Genomic DNA, 22,458 nt, shown 5'->3' on the forward strand with positions numbered 1-22,458 from the left:
TGTAGTTTCGGCGCTATAAAAGATTAAAGATTACCAATCGGCACGTTACATTCTCCTGTGCTCAGGGACATAGCACATCAAGAGCTCCGCGTACAGCACAATAATATCAATATCGTTAGAGAGATATAAAAGGGAATATAAAATAAAAAACAAAATTCTCCAGTGAGCGCGATTGTGTTTTCCATGCGACAGTAATCAGCAGTTTGGAGCATTTTTATAAAGTCTTCTTCAACATTTTGGTATTAAAATTTTCGTCTCCAAATGAGTCAGAAGTCTGCTGTTAACAGCTGATTCGTTAAGTGTGGGACACCCTGTATATGTAGTACACATTTCCATGCCATGATGTTGATCATTTGCGTGGCAGAACTCGAGCTAAGTAACATTGTCAAGATATGTAATAACGAAGTGACATTGTCAAGATATGTAATAACGTAAGTACTAGAGATGTCAAACGCGATTATAATTATTATAATTAGTAATTATTGAAACACTTGATTAAAAAACTTTTGCAATTAACAATTTGTAAGAGCACTGTGAGCTTTATCGAAGCGTGTATTTCGCGCAATATAATTTACTCTGTCTCGTCTTTTGATATGAAAGTTTCAACCATTTAAGTAAGTAATTTATACACGTTATTCTCGAAAAACAAAAAATATTAAATATTAAACAAATATCGAAAAACCGTTGATATATTGATCATCATTAATAATAGATCCAAGATACTAGAGTTAATGTCATTCTTTGATTGTCATTCACGAAACTCCATGGAAACAATGAATCAGATCGATTGACATCGGAAATGTCGTGCAAAGTATCGCGCGATCGTAATTAACCGTGTTTTCGCAAATGAGTGGCATGTGAGTCGCGCGATCGTAATTAACTGTTTTCGCGCGAGTGAGTGACATGTGAGTGCCACATGAAGAAGCAGTCAAGGACGAACAAAAAGAGAAAAAAGTCTAGAAAGCGACAACAAAACAACTCTGATATAAGTAATTTATATACTATATAAAATTATTTATTTTTATTTTTTTTACATTGTGTATTATACAGGGTGTCCCAGACTTAATGAAGCCGTTAATAGATTCCTGAGATTATTTAGAGACAAAAATTTTAATACCAAAATGTTAAGGAAGACTTCATAAAAATGTTCAAACTACTAACAATTGTCGCATCGAAGACACAATGGCGCAGAATATCCTATTTTTCATTTTATATTGATCCCTCTATCGATATTATCGCGCTGTACGTGAGCTCCTTGATGCGCTGATGTTCCTGAGCAAGAGAACCTAACCTAACGCGCCGATTGGTAATCTTTAGTCTTTTGTAGCGTCGAAACTACATCTTCCTCAACATTTTAGTATTAAGATTTTCGTTTCCAAATGATCTCAGGAATCTACCATTAACAACTGATTCATTATGTCTGGGACACTCTATATATGACTTCGTATTATATTGACGAATGCTACATTATTTTCTGTTTTATAACTTTGACAGACAGTTTTACAAAAATTATAATAGATATATGTGCACAATGTTATATAATATATGATATGATTTTTGATAAAATATGCAGGGTGTACCAAAACTCATAATCAATCTTTCAAAGACAGATTCCTGGGATCATTTGGAGACGATTTTTCCTCAAAAATTTCAAACGCCATCATTTTTTGCATGTTCCCGATTTTTGTCATATATCTTTGCAATTAAGCCTTAAATTAAAACTCAACTAAAGTAAACTCTATTTAAAATTAATCGAAGAATGTGGTTTTGTTAATATTTTATTTCTGCAAAGCTTAGTTTATGAAAAACCCCTTATTTCCAATCACTTATAATTCAAAAATTATTAGTGCCTCGACATTTTCGTTGAGGAAAAATCGTCTTCAGATGATCCCAGGAATCTGTCTTTGAAAGATTGATTATGAGTTTTGGGACACCCTGTATATAGAATGAATAACTTTATTAAGTATTGCGAGGACGAATGAATCGCACAGGAATTAAAATCGCAGTATTTTTTATTTTTTATTTTTGGATACTTTGAAGAAGTTTGTTTGAAACTTGTTCATGTAAATTGTAGAAAATAGAATGTTTTTCCATCTCGGTTAAACGTTACTCGCGGGCACACAATATTGCAGCAATTTTCTCATGGCGACTTTCATCATGACTCGCTTTAAAAACACGGAAATAAGAAGACCTCAAACAGAACGCGGTTTAATATTCGCGCTCGTATTTGCACGTCCGTATCTCGAGACGAGATTCCAAAGAAGTTTATGTGGCACATGAAATCTCGACCATTCGCGAAGATTAAGAAATAACTGTATTAGCACACAGAATTAATTCTAAATCCGGCAATGCATATCACATAGCCGCGATTTTTTAGATTCACAATTTCCTTTTCCACTTAGAGTACGTTTAATTTTTTATGACTTGCATAAATTATAATTAAATCAAACATCTACATTTCTTCCTGTACTCATCTCCGAGAAATTATATTAAAGATTTTGAGTCTCGTTTCTGCTCTTGTATCTTTACGATGTAATTTTAAGATCTCTTTCTTAAACGTGCCACGTCAGCAGACATTATAATCTCGATCCACCTTTAAAGAGGTTATCTCTCGTTAAAAAAAGTTAACCACTAGAATAAAAGCGGTAAATAAAACAAAGTTCGTTTAACGAATAAAAATTTATTGACATATCAAGTATTCACCAAAGCAATTGAGTAACAATGAAATAATTGAACAACTTTAAATTATTCGATCACCCGGTGTACATTTCCAGAAGTGTTCGAAATGCGGCAGAGATCTACCGACACCCTGTTGCTTCCTCGTAACACGCGTGTGCGAATGTATATAGACACTCTCACACAAGTACCTCTTAACACAATGCGGTTTCCCAAATCCATTTCACCGAAATATTGCATGACTGACACGGCAAATGACACGGCATTCAAAATTAAGTGATATCGTTCGAATGATCAGAAACGCCGAGAGAATATTGTATAAACGTACCACAATTTCTTACTTTCGAAAATATCTAAATCGTGCGTTTTAGACGCACTGAATTTATTTCGCTTCTTTATTTCTCGCGTTACACTGTATCGAAACGCTAGTTTTGAAAATGTAATCGGATCTAATTTGAAAAAGAAAAGTAAAAACAATACTCGTATATATATAGAAAGGAATCAGTTGGTAAAATGAGAACGTATCATTTTCAGACAAATCTGAAACATGTATACATTTGATATGAGAATATATCAAAAAGATATACAGGGTGTTCCAGACTTAACGAATCAGCCGTTAATGGTAGATTTCTGAGATCATTTGGAAACGAAAATCTTAATATTAAAATGTTGAGGAAGATGTAGTTTCGACGCTACAAAAGACTAAAGATTACCAATCGACGCGTTACGTTCTCTTGCTCAGAGACATAGCGCATCAAGAGGCCTACAGCGCGATAATATCGATAGAAGGATCGATATAAAATAAAAAATAGGATATTCTGCGCCATTGTGTCTTCGATGCGAAAGTTGTCAGTAGTTTGAACATTTTTATGAAGTCTTCTTCAACATTTTGGTATTAGAATTTCGTCTCCAGTAATCTCAGGAATCTGCTATTAACGGCTGATTCGATAAGTATGGGACACCCTATATATATATATATATATATATATATATATATACACTAATATATATATATATATATATATATATATATATATATCATATATATAATATATATATATATATATATATATATATATATATATATATATACAGGGTCTACCAAAAGTGTGGAAACCCCTAAATATCTCAGAAAATATACGTTTTACAGAAAAGTGTTTCCAACAAAAGTTGTAGGGTTTAAGAAGATCTATATACTGATTCTATCAGTTTGACCTTGGATGGCGTCGTCAAGGTCAGGTCAAGGTCACATTGACTTTTTTAAATGACACCCCCTACATTTGATTGCATATTCTTATAGCTTAATTCAAGAGCTTTCCAAAACACTATAATAATGTTCATTTTTATTAAGTACTTTGCGAGTTATGAGGGTTGAAATAATTTCTTAATTTTACATAAACCATAAAATATCTAGTAAACCATTCATTTTTCGATTATCTTACCTTCATACTTTTATGTACAAATTAATGAGAGGAATCAATTGGTGTAAAGAAAACACATAGTTGTTTCTAAGAAAAAATATGTAATTTGCAATTAACAATTCCATATTTTTTCTTAAAAACAACTGTATGTTTTCTTTACACCAATTGATTCCTTTCATTATTTTGTACATAAAAGTATGAAGGTAAGATAATCGAAAAATGAATGGTTTACTAGATATTTTATGGTTTATGTAAAATTAAGAAATTATTTCAACCCTCATAACTCGCAAAGTACTTAATAAAAATGAACATTATTATAGTGTTTTGGAAAGCTCTTGAATTAAGCTATAAGAATATGCAATCAAATGTAGGGGGTGTCATTTAAAAAAGTCAATGTGACCTTGACCTGACCTTGACGACGCCATCCAAGGTCAAACTGATAGAATCAGTATATAGATCTTCTTAAACCCTACAACTTTTGTTGGAAACACTTTTCTGTAAAACGTATATTTTCCGAGATATTTAGGGGTTTCCACACTTTTGGTAGACCCTGTATATACACGGTGGGCCATTTTAATCGATGCACTCGAATATCTCGAAAACAGCACTCTTCAGAAAGAAATGTTTCAAACAAAAATTGTAGGGTGTGAAGGGGGACATAAGATAGTAGCATTGGTTTAACCTTGGAAAGTCATTTGAAGGTCACATAAAAGTCACCTTCAATTTCTTAAATTGAACCCACTATTTTTCATTACATATTCTTGTAGCTTATCTCGAGAGCTTTCCAAAACACTACAGACAAATGTTTTTTCATTAAGTACTTTTTGAGTTATAAGGCTTCAAAGTTTGCAGTACTTCAATATAAAATGCAAAATATCTCGTAAAATATTTAGTTTTCGGTAGTCTTACCCTAATACTTTTATGCACAAGATAATGAGACAAAACTATTGGTGCAAAGAAAACGCATGATTGTTTATAACAAAAAGTGCATTGCAAATTACACATTTTTTATCATAAACAATCATACGTTTTCTTTGCACCAATAGTTTTGTCTCATTATCCTGTGCATAAAAGTATTAGGGTAAGACTACCGAAAACTAAATATTTTACGAGATATTTTGCATTTTATATCAAAGTACTGCAAACTTTGAAGCCTTATAACTCAAAAAGTATTTAATGAAAAAACATTTGTCTGTAGTGTTTTGGAAAGCTCTCGAGATAAGCTACAAGAATATGTAATGAAAAATAGTGGGTTCAATTTAAGAAATTGAAGGTGACTTTTATGTGACCTTCAAATGACTTTCCAAGATCAAACCAATGCTACCATCTTATGTCCCCCTTCACACCCTACAATTTTTGTTTGAAACATTTCTTTCGGAAGAGTGCTGTTTTCGAGATATTCGAGTGCATCGATTAAAATGGCCCACCGTGTATATACAGGGTGTCACTTAATTGGCGCCCACTATTTTATAGCGATATTCCTCGTAGAAAATTGAGTCGAAAAGTCCTGAACCATTTTTTCCTATAATGCTTAATAAAGCGGTAATTATTGAGTAAAGTTGCGCCAATAAGCACCGACCTTTAGCCTCTTTGACGAAATTTTCTTTAAGGAAACGCTTTCAACGGAAGAAATATGATTTTTAATGCAAAATAAAGTTTCTCGATTATAGAAGAAGAAGATTCAGGACTTTTCGACTCAGTTTTCCACGAGCAATATTACTATATAAATAGTGGGCGCCAATTAAGTGACATCATGTATATATATATATATATATATATATATATATATATATATATGTATATATATTTACTTATATCATAAAAGTAAGAGACGTATTTTATAATACAGTTAAAAATGAAATCAATATGTTATTTAGCTAATAAAAATCGTATTTATGGATTATTTTATGAGTTTTTATTGAGTGTGCAACGCAGCATGCAGTCCAAATGGCGTCCATTTATTTTATCATGTCTCATAAATTGCACGTGTGATACTAAAATTGGTAGTTCAATGTAAGAAATAAAAGAAAACATGATAATTATAATAATGAAATATTTTGACGCAATATTTTCTATTAATAAAATTAATTCGTCGCTTTTAAAATTGTAAAATAACAGTAATTATTTATTCATATATATATATATATATATATATATATATATATATATATATATATAAACTAATGGTACTATCTTATGTCCCTCTTCAAGCCATACAATTTATGTCTGCACATTTTTCGATTTAACGCAGTGTTTCTGAGATATTTAAGTGGATCCTTTAAAATGGGATACCCTGTATATATATGTATGTGTAAGATAATTAATTGATATATGATAAAATAATAGGACGAGGATTTTAGTTTTTAATCGCACTTTATATATGCTTGTGTAAATCAGATTTTATTCATAGAACATATGCTTTTGAAAAGACTATTATATCTCCATCTATCTCAGATGTATTCTGTATTTATTCAGCAACATTTTTTTACAGTATAAATGCAATAATAAAGCATCGTTCTCGCTGTTTTCAATGAACAATAACGATCATAATCGGGAAAATAAGTATGCGGACCGACATATTTACCCGTGAGAAATGGGAAGCGTATTCATTTTTTAAGAAACAAACTGACTGTGCACTGTTGAGGAAGACGTACGATTCTTGTGACGAAAGTTGCACAAAACACCTCCGCGAAACGCCTGCGATTTTTCGCTATTAAAAAGTGCTCAGGCGCGCCTTTCTTGATGTCGACGTGGGTTCCTTCACATTGTGAGAAAAAGGAAATGAAACTGCGTCAGTGAAACTAACAGAGCAATCTGACTGCTCGTAATTCATGAAAGAATAAAATATGTCAGAGAATTAAATATTAATAAATAAAAAATAATATATTTACGTTTTAAAATTACACTGGATTATACAAAAATTTAATTACATTACTAATACTACTTTAATTTAATAATATTATTTTCATTTAAAAAATGTATCTGTAAAAAATAAATTTATTAAACATGAAGGGATGTTAAATTTATTGAACTCTAAAGTAATTAAATTTACAAAATTTGTATGAAATATCAGAAGGAAGGAAGAAATATATTAAAGAAATATATTAAATCGCTTTTCAAAAGTAAAGGAGAAATTTAAAATTAATTTTGAATATGTATTTATGCATATTCAAAATTAATAATTCCTTTTCTCATGTATTATTCGTTAAAAATACTTATCTTCACTTTAATATATATATATATATATATATATATATATATATATATATATATATACAGGGTGTCAATTAAGTCCCGGGACGGCTGAATATTTTCTCATGTAAGGTATTTTTGAAAAAGGTCAAGGTCATTTCTGAAGTAATTTTCAACGAGGAATTCAACGGTGACCTTCAATTTGACCTTGAGCTTGACCTTCAAGGTTATTTGAAGGTCAAAGTGTTTTTTTTAAATAGGAACCCCTATTTTTGATTGTATATTCTTATAGCTGACCTCGAGAGCTTTCCAAAACACTATAATAAAATATTTTTCCCTCAAGCATTTATCGAGTTATGATGCTTCAAATCATTTCTTAATTTTACATAAACCGTAAAATATCTTGTAAAATATTCACTTTTCGATTATTTTACCTTAATACTTTTATGTACAAAATAATGAGAGGAATCAATTGGTTTAAAGAAAACATACAGTTGTTTTTAAGAAAAAATATGGAATTGTTAATTGCAAATTACATATTTTTTCTTAAAAACAACTATATGTTTTCTTTACGCCAATTGATTCCTCTCATTATTTTGTACATAAAAGTATTAAGGTAAAATAATCGAAAAGTGAATATTTTACAAGATATTTTACGGTTTATGTAAAATTAAGAAATGATTTGAAGCATCATAACTCGATAAATGCTTGAGGGAAAAATATTTTATTATAGTGTTTTGGAAAGCTCTCGAGGTCAGCTATAAGAATATACAATCAAAAATAGGGGTTCCTATTTAAAAAAAACACTTTGACCTTCAAATAACCTTGAAGGTCAAGCTCAAGGTCAAATTGAAGGTCACCGTTGAATTCCTCGTTGAAAATTACTTCAGAAATGACCTTGACCTTTTTCAAAAATACCTTACATGAGAAAATATTCAGCCGTCCCGGGACTTAATTGACACCCTGTATATATATATATATATATATATATATATATATATATATTGTTGATGTTAATAACACGCATCACGCAGAATTTCAAACAATCCAAGAGATGAGAAATTTAATCTGCGTTCAGGACATCGCTTGATAAACGTATAATTGTTGACAAATTGCAAACAAATTTAGTTAAACGATGGCGTGAAATATCGCGCTCTCTAATATTGAACGATTATTATCATCATCGCGATATAGAAGACGATATAGAAGGTAATTCACGTGAAGCAACGGCAACCGAGAAACCATTTAAAGCCGCTTAATCTTTGCCTTCATTTTTATAATCCCTAGCGAACTCTTTCCGCGGAGATAATTCCAACCTAAGCCTCGGAAAATTATCAATTACCCTCTTGCGACATGGCTGACATGTTGGAAACAAGAAAAGTTCTGCCCGTCCATCTTTTCCTACTTCTATTCCATCAACAAGAAAATAGAATGTTTTAAAAACGCGTTAAGTATAAGAACGTGACAAGAGATAGGATTCTATAATATATTATAACATCAAATATTTACAAAAGATTTGCCCAGAAAATACATATATAACACAATTAAATAAATTGCTTAATTAAAATGCATTTTAGATAGAGTAAGAGAAAAGACACGAATAAATACCAATTTTTCTCTTGTGCAATAATAAAGGAAAAAATATAATAATTATAAAATTCTACTTTTAATGGAACGAAAAATTTCAAAAAATATAATTGCACATAATATGTTATTTTCTAAGAATTTATTTACGAAGTATGAATATAATTTTATAAAGTAAAAATGTTTTATATGAAACAAAAAATGTTTTACAGTAATTATAATATTAACGCTTGGAAATTTTAACGTGCTGTCGATCAAATATTTCGTAGTATGAACAAAAAATAATGTTTATCTCCTGACATTATTATAAAGACGTCGCTCATAAAAATGCATGAGCGAACATCTCATATTTTTCATCGAGCAACCCTCGAAGCGCAACAAGTATATCGAGTATCGATTGTTATTTTCCTACAGTATACGCGACGACGCTAAACTCCCGACATAGAGTTTACACGCTCGACTAAATTGTCGTGAAAAATAATTGCCACAAATCGGATAAGAAATAGCCAGGCGTGCAAGCAAAAAAACTTCAGGCTTCCATTTTATTCCTACCCACGCGGGTTTTATTTCTTCAAGAGATACGCAACCTGATTTAACGCGAACCTGACATAAAATTTTTTATATAAATTTTGAATTTTTTTGTTATATAGATATGTTACAAATATCACTGTCTCTTTCTATCTCTCTCTCTATACAATATAAATTATTATAAATTCAATCACCCAACATTTAAAAATGAAAAATGTCTATATGAATAATTACAAATGTTTAAATTGTTTACGTTTATTATACATTTAATAATTATTATTTTTATACATAATTATACATAATTTAATTAAATACATTTAATAATATTTTATACACAATTATACCTTAATATTTATTATAAATGACATAAAAAACTGAATTATAACAAATATAATATTTTATACTTTTATATTTTAAACAGATTTTTAATCAGGTATTTTTTTCATATTTCTCGAAATTCTCGATATGGAGTTTAATATTTAATATTTAATATTTACGTTTCATTTAATGAATCGAAAGCGATGCTTTTCCGCAAACATCTTCTCTGTTTCAAATTGCATCCGCTCAAAAAGATTTATTTAACTTCCGGATATTATCGGCAACAAAATGAAGCATTACGATATTTCTTTTTCTACAAGTTGTCTCGTGATATTTTGCTTTAATTACGTCTCAAGTTATTCATCCTCGGTTTTCGAATTTTTCAATTCACAACATAATATTGAAATTCCATTATGTTCGTTGTACATGCTCTAAATACAAATACATGTACAATATTTTTTATATATATATACAGCATAATATATATGTGAAATTAGAAATTTTGGTTGAAAAGCAACATTAATTAAATTGAATAAATTCACATATAATGAAATATGAATATATTATAAAATCGTTAACATTGGTGTGTGTGTATGTTGTAGAATTAATTTTTCTTAAAAAATACACAACTTTTATTAAATATACATTACGGAAATTTTATTAAATGTACATTAATAAATGTAACTATAAAATCATATAATTTCAAATAGTAAATATCTTGGCTATTTGGATATCAGTGATCAAATCAAATTTCTATTAAAGGAATTTGATGCAAATTGCAAGTCGGATATAGTGCAATACAGTACAGTGATCCAAAATTTAATTAATAAGCTTTCTCTCTTCTGATATTTCCGACAAACTGTCAGGCAACCCTATTTAAATTAAATGTAATATGATATTAATTTAATATCTGTTCGATATTAGATACGATTCATCTGTATTTAACGGATTCATTCAAATATATGTACATATAATTGATATAAATTATCACATCGTTACACATTCAGTTGAACAATACAGGGTATCCCATTTTAATGTCCCACCCCAAATAACTTTCTTATTTTTAATTTTAGAAATAGATGTTTCAGACAAAAGTTGTATGGTTTCTAGGGGGAAATAAGATGATGCCATTAGTTTGACCTTGAAGAGTCACATGAAGGTTACGTGAAGGTCATTTTGAATTTCTTAAATGGAACACCTTATATATTTTTGCATATTCTTGTAGCTTGTCTCGAGAACTTTCCAAAACACTATAATTAAGTTAGTTTTCATTAAATACTTTCCGAATTTGAGGCTTGAAATTATTCCTTTATTTTACATCAACCGTAAAATATCTTGTAAAATATTCATTACAAGATTCTTTCGATTACCTTAATACTTTTATGTACAAAATAATGAGAGGAGTCAATTAGTGTAAAGAAAACACATAATTGTTTCGAAAAAAAAAATGTAATTGTTAATTGCAAATTACATTTTTTCTTTCAAAACAATTATGTGTTTTCTTTACACCAATTGATTCCTCTTATTATTTTGTAAATAAAAGTATTAAGGTAAGATAATCGAAAAATGAATATTTTACTAAATATTTTATGGTTTATGTAAAATTAAGAAATGATTTCAAGCCTCATAACTCAAAAAATACTTTATGAAAAAGTCTTTATTTATAGTGTTTTGGAAAGCTCGCGAGATAAGTTACAAAAATATGGAAAAATATATAGGGTGTTCCGTTTAAGAAATTCAAAATGACCTTCACGTAACCTTCATGTGACTCTTCAAGGTCAAACTAATGGCACCATCTTATGTTCCCCTAGAAACTATACAACTTTTGTCTGAAACATCTTTTTCTAAAATTAAAAATAAGAAAGTTATTTGGGGTGGGACATTAAAATGGGACAGCCTGTATATCGAGATCAAAAGAGATTAAAATAAAGTATAATAATTACAATAATGTGTTTCTATATGTATATATCTTTTCATTAATATATACACTTTGTTTTAAGTTTTTGAAAGCGCGATACTCTCGAATGGATTTCAAGAATAATTAGTTTCGATAAGAAAGTATCATTGTAAATTCCCGTTCACGAAAGATCAATGACCACCACTAAGCTACTAATTATAACGTGCGTCATTTAACGCGGCGTGTGATCATCGATTAACGTGCAATGATGCACAACGCCTACGTTAGCCGACAATAATTACTAGCTGTCCCGTACACGTTACGCGTGACGTGCATTAATCGATCTCTTTGCGTCGTAAGGATCTTGTCTAGTCTCGCAGGATAAAGCCACGACGCGCATCTCATACATATTCGAGCGGATGAAATCCTGATTAAACACATTTTACGCGATTAAACCCTAACAAGATCAAGAAAGATTTGCTTGCCCGATTGTGTACGATATTTTAATTCGAAATAATCACATTTCAACTGAATTACTTGCCAAAAAATTTATGTTCAATATTTTTTTAATTATCGAGACAATTTAAAGCAATTAAAAATTAAAGAATTTTTACAAATCATACTTTAGAGCAGCAACTTCAATCTATATTTTATTTCAAGCGAAATTTTTTATAGTAAGAAACATATTTTAATTTAGCAATAAATAAATTAATTTAATTTAACTTAAAAAGCTTTTTTTTAAGTTATGTGTGTTGAAGATTAATTAAGAAATGGTTAAAAAATATCGCTTATAAAAAGTTGTAATAAATGTATGTATTTTTTATAAAACTGTAAATAATAAAATAAATAAACTAAATAAAATAGGTAAAATAAAATAAAATAAAATAAAATAAACAAAATAAACAAAATAAACAAAATAAACAAAATAAACAAAATAAACAAAATAAACAAAATAAACAAAGTAAATAAAATAAATAAAATAAATAAAATAAATGTAGTATTTATAAAATTTAGATTTATTAAATAATTCGTATTTATGTATAGCGCATATTATTTTTTTAAGATATTTTTTTAAGATTTGCTAATATATAAAAGACGGGCATATTCTTGTCCTATAAATTATTTATCCCAAAGTATATAATTATTTAAAATGAAAAGAAGGAAGCATACAAAAAAGTTTTAAATTTAGATCTTTAAGTTTATTATTAACATTACCAGAGATACTAAATATAAAGTATAATATGTACATATATAACTGCATGTTTTGAATATTAAAGCTATTTTAAATATTATGAGAAGAAAAAATACCAGAATGAAGAGATAAAGAACAAGAAAAATTTTCACAATGTCTACGTTACAGTTGACGCGTGTTAACGTTAATAATAAAATAAAGAAAGAACGCACTTTTCACATATGTTATAATTGCTATAATTATTTTAATAACTTAGATTGATCTCTGACAAATTTCTAAAAATGATGTGTGTGCCTAACCTAATAATTTGTAGTGAATTTTGCGTATGCATCTAAAAATACTATTTATCAAAAATATTATTTAAAAATCGTAATCTCTTTGCCAATAACAGTTATAAGACATCGAAATGTTCGTACTAAAAAAGTTTGTCCTTATCAAAGGGATCGACCAGAGATATGAATCTGCCGCTTTAGTCTGCGTTAAATGGTAGATTTATGTATCTCGCGGCGAATCTCTTCCACTTACACTAATATCGAACCGCGCGCGCACAATATGCCAGCCATTATTCCGGCATTATTGCCTGGAGCGTGTTACACAAGGCAGTTAACGATTAGCGAGATAAGGAACGCAGAAGTGGTCTAGTTCCCGCATCTCCATAGCACGAGGACGAGCAACTCGTATGTCGTGCAACTTTATTCGCAAACTCTCGAGTTGCGTTCAACACGCAAATGCATGCGATTGCAAACACACGATATTTATCGGCAACATCGTAATTCGCGAATTGTCTGAAGTACATCTGCATACGGAATTAATTCGACCTCTTTAGCGACAGCTCTTTTTCTTCTCCTTCGGTGGCTTCATCGTTTTTTGATTACTATTCTCGAAAAAAAACGTCCGGGAAAAATGTTAAGATTAAATGGTTTATCTACTCGTGATGGAAAATTTTTCTTTTTCATTCTCTTTCTTGTCTTTTTATAAGCGATCTTTAGCAAGAAAATTTCATCAACTAAATATCTTTTATGTATTCTATTAAAAGAAACGAGTTTATGTAGTCAAAAAAATTACTAATTACAATTTTTGTTCCACTTATTGGCATCTTAATTCATTTCAAATAAAAAAAAATTAAATTACAATAGTTACGATATTTTTTATATTTTCAAAACAATAAACTTTCACGTTCTGGAAATAAATAAATAAATTAATAATAATAAATTAATTATTTATTAATAATAATTAAATTAATTAATAATATTTGGCTAAAGAGAATTTATAAATTGTTGAAAATGTTATTAATCTCTAGTGACAATTAAATTAAATTAATTAAAATTAATTAAAATTAAATTAAATTAAATTAATTGCATAAAAATTTATATATGCTTTATTCACATAATTTTATTCATACGTACCTTTTTCAAATAATATCTCTGAGACTATTATCAGCAGCTTATGATAATAAAAATAGAACTGCTTTATTCATTGCATTCGATCTTGATAATATTTGCGCCGTTCGATCGCCGATGGCGAAGACAATTTTCAGGACAGGACAATTGCAGTCGCGTAATATTTGATCGTAAATTTAAAACGCGTTCGTATTTTCCATTTCAGTCGAGATCGGATTTACACGCGTAATATACTACTGCAATCCTGATATTGACAATCCAGCAACGATATCGTAAAGTTTAATGACAGTCGTCATCATCGTCGTCGTCGTCGTCTGATGAGTTGCGCTCGAGTACGTGCTTCGTACTTTGTACGCGTTTTCCGTGATATTGATATATAATTCTATAACTTCAATGCATAGCACGATTTAACGATGCACGCGAACATCTTCTGTCGACAGATAATTAACTCGAATAAAGGAACGACAATTTACTTGCTTTATTAAAAACTTCGCTATACACGAGATAGATATTTATACATACATAATACGACATTCATGATTCAATTATATTAGATAATTAATAAATAATAATTAATAATTAATAATAAATTAATAATTAATAATAAAATAATAATTAATAATTAATAATAAAATAATAATTAATAATAAATTTTTAATTAAATAATACTTAATCGACAGTTTGTACATTGACGGTCCGTTAGTGTTACAATTTGTCGAGTTAGGTAAATTTTTATGAGACCAGTGAACTTTTATGATTTTTCAATGATAAAAAGTACGATATACTTTGAATGAATGTGATATGCGAATGTCTGTTTTGCGTGTATACGAGCTCTAAGTCGTTTGGTCTCACCCTTTTTGCCTCTTATCGCGCGCAGAAGTTCATAATTAACGTCAGGATATTCACGCAGTAAAAAGAACTTGTCAGAAATTCTACGAGCAACACGACAACCTGCAGAAATTAACAGTTATCGAAACAATTGAGAAGGGTGCGATATAATTACGCAAGTCATAGAAAGTGTATCGGGAAAGATTTCTACAGTGGATTACGTCATGGATGGAAAAGAACGATAAGAATCCGTAATTGTGATTGTATTATAGTGATAAAAATCGTGAATACATATAGAGTTAATCGATGTCTAGCAATCAATGTCATTCCTGCAACTCTGAAATAATAATTCATGAAATCATTTATTTTCAAACTCTATTATAAAATCTATAAAATAGGATAAAATAGCTATTTCTCTTTCTCCCTCTCCCTCTCTTTCTCTCCCTCCTTTTGCTCCCATTATTTCTTCCCTTCCACTATGTATTATCGCGTTATGAATAATTTGAGATACGAACAGAACAAGAAATACCACACTAAGGGAAAAATTTTTTTAAATCAAATAAATTTGTTTTCTTGAAACTTTTGCTTTAAATACAAGGAATCGTTTATCTCATTTAAGCAAAAGTATTTAATTTTAATTAAATATGCATGTTATATTAAGTACATTATTTTCATTTATATATTTTTTATATTTAAATACTATTTTCGTAAAATATATACTACAATTTATTAAATTAAATATATTTAAAATATAAATATAATTAAATATATTATTTTTTTAAATTAAAAAATTTTAAATTTTTGGGAATAAAAAATGCATTTTAATAAATATTTTGTAAAATTAAAATAAAAATATTTAATTAAAAATTATATTTTTTTAAGCATATATATTTTTTTAAACATATGTAAATAAATACTTAACTTAAGCAAACAGACGTTTTGAATACAAGTAAATACGTGATTAATATCCACCGAATAAATGGCTTTCTTGAGTTAACTAAAATTTTTTTATTTCAAGATAATTTTTTCCTCAGTGCAGCGGAAATATAAAGATAATTTAAAACAAAAAATACAAAAATATAATTAATGTTAATTATCAATCGGAATACAAATACATGCCACTTCGTGGCAAAACCTCTTTATCTTAATAACGTTTCGCATTTCGTGGACGCGATATTACAGAATTCGTTCGGGTAACTCTCATTAAGGGGATATCATTATAAAATCTCGTTAACGAAGATCTTCGACGTGATTCTAGATAGTCAAATTGCTGACTATATTTATCATCAAGTGTATGAAAATGTGCTAAAAAAATACAAAATTATGTTTCGCTGTTCTATTTATCTTTTTTTTTTATTTTATTTATTTCTCCCAAATTAAAAATTTAAAAAGTAAAATTTATATTTTGTTTATTGTAAATACTTTGGTTAAAAAGTAAACACTTGTTATAAAAAAAGAAGGAGAAGACTGTACAAATTATGCATAAAATCTATTTATTTCTATTCTAAATAAATAAGTGATTAGTAGTACGTGTCAAAAATTTTATAAAAAATGGAAAGAAAACAAAAATCAACATTTTTGAAAATATTTTTCTTCTAATATGAAAAAATGTATATAATTTTAAAATTTATTATTTTTATTTATTATTAATATATGCACATATTTATATACTTTGTATTGATTTTCTTTATCACAGTTCTATGAAATACACAATGAGTTTCATCTTGTAATATATCCTCCTTTTAACACAATCTCCTCTTTTTATAGTGTACAATTTATCAATAATTCATCAATAATTTAAAAATTTTGATATTCAAAATTTTTACTTTTTCTACCTCAAATCTGTTTCTGTCGATTGCTCCATTCATGATGAGCTCAAGATATAAAGCACAAGAATAACAAGCTAACAGTCCTGCACCTAGCAACAGGTGGACCCCGCATCCCGAGCCATCACAGAATTGTATACACTATAGCTCAGAAAATCGATAACAATTATCTTTCAACTCTTACACTATTCCCGAAGAACAGTAGTTTTCAAATCTTCACATCGCGCGAGTACAAATCGATATTAGATACCATTTAATCAAGACGAATATTTTTATCGTAGATTCAGCGTTAAATAAATTAATAGAATTCTAATTTTATTGAAATGTGTGATTTAAATTCGATATAAAAAAAATACTAAATTCTTATTTCTATAGAAAATATATTTTTATTATCGACTAGTTATATTAATGCATTACTTCCTCTCTTACGAATGCGTTAATATAAAATAATATTATAAAATAATATTTTAAATTATTTAATATAAAATATTATTTAAAATATTATTTAATATTATTAAAATAATATTAAATAATATTATAAATAATATTAAAAAATATATATTAATTAATATTAAATAACATTATCTATTTAAGATATAAAAATTAAAAATATTTATGAAAAGAAATTAAAATTTATACTCATATCATTGATGTAACTACGAATGACATTGACATAATGTAAAATTATAATTGGGACTGTACTTGAATCGCAAGTCTGCTGATAAAATATTGATCGCCAATGAGCTTCCGATAAGCGACGCACATATAAAGATCGCGTTATAGAGGAATAGTAAAAAATATCCTCAAAGGTAATGCGCTATATGTTTAATCACGCATCATCATTCAGTCTACAACCTCAATTTTTATCTGCCCGGAAAGAAACTACGAAAAATCTTTCTTGAGAACAGCTCCTACCAGGCTTTTCGGTAGAAACAAGCTATTTCTATCGAATTTTCTCCTTCAAAAGAACGCCCTTAACATTTACTGCTTTCTAAGACACTACACTGTTACTTCACTAGAAAAAAGGAAAGAAAACCAATATTATCAGGTACACAGAATATTTCTGCGAATAATCGGAATAATTTTCTCTCCTACAAATTTCTGTAAAGTAAATAATAAATTAGATAAAATTAATTTTAAAAAGAAAGGATTAATACAATTGTTTATTTCAAAATGATATGTACAAGTAATTAATAATTTTAATAATTTATGTCAATAACACAAAGCGCTCTCTCTCTCTCTCTCTCTCTCTCTCTCTCTCTCTCTCTCTCTCTCTCTCTCTCTCTCTCTCTCTCTCACATAATATAATTAATTCGATTAATTATTAATTTATTGTTCGAGACATACATTATAGTTTTCAATTTACAAATCAAATTTTGTGGTATATTTTTCTTTTTTCTTTTTGAAAATTTATATAAAGATATTTTTATTTTTAGTTCAAATGTCATAGTTCAAATCTTCATGAAATATTCATGATAGTTTGAATCTTCATGAAATATTCGTGGAAGTGTGATTTTTTTCAATGCGTAACCACGATACCGCAAAGAATTTAATCTTTTAAATTTACGTAGGTGTACGCTCCTTTCTTAGTCCGAAGCTTGTGATCGATTTGCTCCTGTGTCGGTGCGTCATTTAAATGCAAATCGTTTCACTTTGATACTGTAATCCGCATTTTATCGTTCGTAACGGAAACGGCGACACATAAATCAGAAATCAGAAATGGCGAAATTGTCCGAGATAATATCTTTATTAAAGTTCCTTAACGATACTCTAAGAGTTGCCACAATCATTTCGACTTCACAAAGCGCGCGTAACGCGTGCTTTTAGGCGGGGATTCCCGTGGTCACTTTATCGAACGTGCGATGAGGTCGAACGAGACAACTAGTGCTCTCGTGTCAGCTTGTACCATAGTTACAAAGATCAGGATATTGTCCCTTCGTGCAGAAAATGTAGTTTCGCACAAAGGATTAAGGGCATTTAGCCATTTCATGAAATCGACAAAACTATTACTTTGCTGGATCAATTAAAACACGCTCCATAATCATTCAAGATATGATTGTAAATACATATAAAATGCTCTTCCTGGAAAATATAATTCATTAACTGATAGTGGCCATCTCTAAAGAGGACTAAAGTACTCCGAGTGCAATTTAACAGCATATTCTAAATTTAATGCACATAATATTAAATTAATTATAAAATTGTTATAAACAGTAACATTAAATTATTTTCCATATTTTATCTTTGAAATCATAAGAGAAATAGTCTTTTCGATTTTTTAAATTTAACATTGATCTTAAATTATCTTAGAATCATATTAATAGTTTGATGATGAGTGTAAATGTTTCAAATAATACATTTCGATTTTTAATACAACTAATGTATAGATGATTGCGAATAACTATATAGATAGCTGCTTATATAGCAATAAAATGTGAGTATACGGTTAAACTTTCTACAATGTAGATAATTGCCATGTATCATGGCAACGAAGAAGCTCTAACGTGACCTCGTTCGAGCTTTAGCCATGTAAGTTAATTTAATTAATTAGACACCAGAACCGCAATCTTCTTAGCACAGAAACCTGACTTTCGCGCGACATATATACATATATATATATATGCATTTGCACCAGATTTTTATCTACAGGTAACACGAACTGTATTAAGATAATTTGGCTCTGAAGACTATGCAATTTCGCGATCTCATGACATCTTATCGTTGAATCAATTCACCGATAACGCATGCATAAGTCTGTTTTGGAAAATAGAATGCAAATATTTTTACAATAAATGATTTTAATTTATGAAGCTAAATCTTATAAAATTAACAGAAAATTTAAAGAATTCTAAATCGCGAACGATTTCAAGGAAATTTCTTTTTTTTTTTACTTCTCAAAACAAATAATTTTAATATAGTTTATAAGTAATATTAAATAATATTAATAAAAATAATATTAAATAATATTAAATATAATATAAATTAATAATATTAAATAATATTAATAAAAATAATATTAAATAATATTAAATATAATATAAATTAATAATATTAAATAATATTAATAAAAATAATATATAATATTAATAAAAGAATCATATTCTTTAGAAACAAAATTATATTTCACTATTACTTTCAAATTATAATAATTTTAATAGACAATTTTTCCTAACAATTTGTTATATACAGGGTGTCCCAGACTTAATATTAATAATAAAAATAATATTAAATAATATTAAATATAATATAAATTAATAATATTAAATAATATTAATAAAAATAATATATAATATTAATAAAAGAATCATATTCTTTAGAAACAAAATTATATTTCACTATTACTTTCAAATTATAATAATTTTAATAGACAATTTTTAGATCATTTTAATAGATCATTTTTTCCTAACGATTTGTTATATACAGGGTGTCCCAGACTTAACGAATCAGCCGTTAATGGTAGATTTCTGAGATCATTTGGAAACGAAAATCTTAATACCAAAATGTTGAGGAAGATGTAGTTTCGGCGCTACAAAAGATTAAAAATTACCAATCGGCGCGTTACATTCTCTTGCTCAGGGACATAGCGCATCAAGGAGCCCGCGTACAGCGCGATAATATTGATATCGATAAATGGATCAATATAAAATAAAAAATAAAATTCTGCAGTGAGCGCTATTATGTCTTCGATGAGACAGTAGTCAGTAGTTTGAACATTTTTATGAAGTCTTCCACAATATTTTAGTATTAGAATTTTCATTTCCAAATAACCTCAGAAGTCTGGGACATCCTGTATATATATGTAAATATATTGCGAGAAAAATTTTTAAAATATTGTTTTATCAAGAATGTATGTATTCCTCCCTTATAATATCATTATGTAGAGTTTGAACGAGATTATATATTTTCTCCCACAAATAAAGGATCCAAGATTTTTTTCTTTGCCAGAAAGGCCTGCTGATAAAAGATAATCAATAGTTGCGTATTATGGTCGTATTTTAATTAAAACGCTAAAGGAATTCTCGGAAATCGCGGAGCAAGCGACTTTTTCTGCAACGTATCATAATTAACGGGTTCCCTCTTTTCTTTGTAAACGAGAGGGAGAATGTTTCCGATAGAAAAGATCCATTGCGACAAAAAATTCGTTTCTTTAAGAAGCAATGTAATTATAATGTAATTTTTCCTTCCAAAAATTTACATTTCGTTAATCGTTATTTAACTTATCCTTTTAAATATTATAGTTTACATACAATGTTGTATATAATTTATAATAATGATTATACATTTTATTCGTGTGTAACAATTAAATGAATGTAAGATAAAATAACAAAAAGTCTTCTGTTATATTTAAAAACACTTTAAATTTATACAATTATGTTTAAATTTTTTTTAATTAAAAGATTATCCCACTCCTTTGCTGCTATTCTAAAAAATATATTAAACTAAACAATGACACAAGAAAAGCAAATATATAATAATAAGACAGAATAAAATATTTTATATCTTATAGTACTTTTTTATTTCAACAAGCAAATAAATATGAGAGATGATAATTTTTATCTTCTTCAAGACTATACTAATATTCGTATCGAAATTTCTCAATCATAATAGAATAGATTATATATATAAATATTACGAAATGAAAAAATGCGACGTCATTTTGATTCATTTTGCGCTTTATTCAGAAAGCGAGAGATTTTAATTGAAAATAAACAAGATGCAAAAATTGCAAAATGTTTTAAATTCTATAATTTATATTTAAATGTATTTTATTCATTGTATTTAAATGCGTAAGAAGCGTCTTTGTACCTCGCTGAAATATCCGCATATAAATTCGTCAAGCTTAATGAAGTCGAGTGGAATCTGTGCGTGTATGCGTTTGTGTATACATGTGTATACTAATAAACGCTCGATGCTTCCAGGCGGTTTCTCGATCAAAAGCATCGACATGTTCTTACTAATTAGAGTAAACAGTGTAGCTGCGGCCATAATTATGAACATAGCAAGCAATACTGTGGCAACCTTGACAAAGCTTATTACTCCCTCCTTTGGTAACAACAATATCTTACAATAATATTTGAATTAATTTTTCAATGTTTCCCAGTGTCAATTTATACTATTAATTTTATCAATTTATACTATTAATGCGTTAAACGCATTTAAATAATTCTGATAATAAATTATTAATTTTGATTACTTTCAAATTAAAAAATATATTTAAAAAATGACATGTGTAATATTAAGTATTTTTTTTCTTCATATTTATAAAAACAATATAATTGTGTGACGTCATCAATATTAATTTGTGATTCGTGCAACAGATGCACACGGGTGCAACTATATTTCTCGCAAATGCAACAAGTCGCGGGTGCGAGACTCGTCGGAAAACTCAATTGCCACACACAGAGACAATCTGTACTGTGCTACTTTTCCCAATTGAACTGCACGACAATAAACCCGCGAGATTTTCCCGCAATTTTTATTCCTCCACATGATAGTATCCGTGACACTAAACAAAATAGGTACTCATAAATACTTAAATAGAAATTAATATGCATACTTTACACAGATTTTTCACAAATTCAAAACTCTTTTGTGT

The 22,458-nt window shown here is 28.4% G+C and overlaps 1 protein-coding gene across 1 annotated transcript in view; it reads right to left on the reverse strand.

Annotated features, from left to right (window-relative positions):
• LOC105258693 (voltage-dependent calcium channel type A subunit alpha-1) overlaps window positions 1-22,458 on the reverse strand; it is a 200,741-nt gene that overhangs the window by 163,606 nt on the left and 14,677 nt on the right. The window lies entirely within an intron of this gene.

Source organism: Camponotus floridanus, unplaced genomic scaffold (assembly GCF_003227725.1).
Source record: "Camponotus floridanus strain SB8 unplaced genomic scaffold, Cflo_v7.5 scaffold8, whole genome shotgun sequence".
NCBI classification, from domain to species: domain Eukaryota; kingdom Metazoa; phylum Arthropoda; class Insecta; order Hymenoptera; family Formicidae; genus Camponotus; species Camponotus floridanus.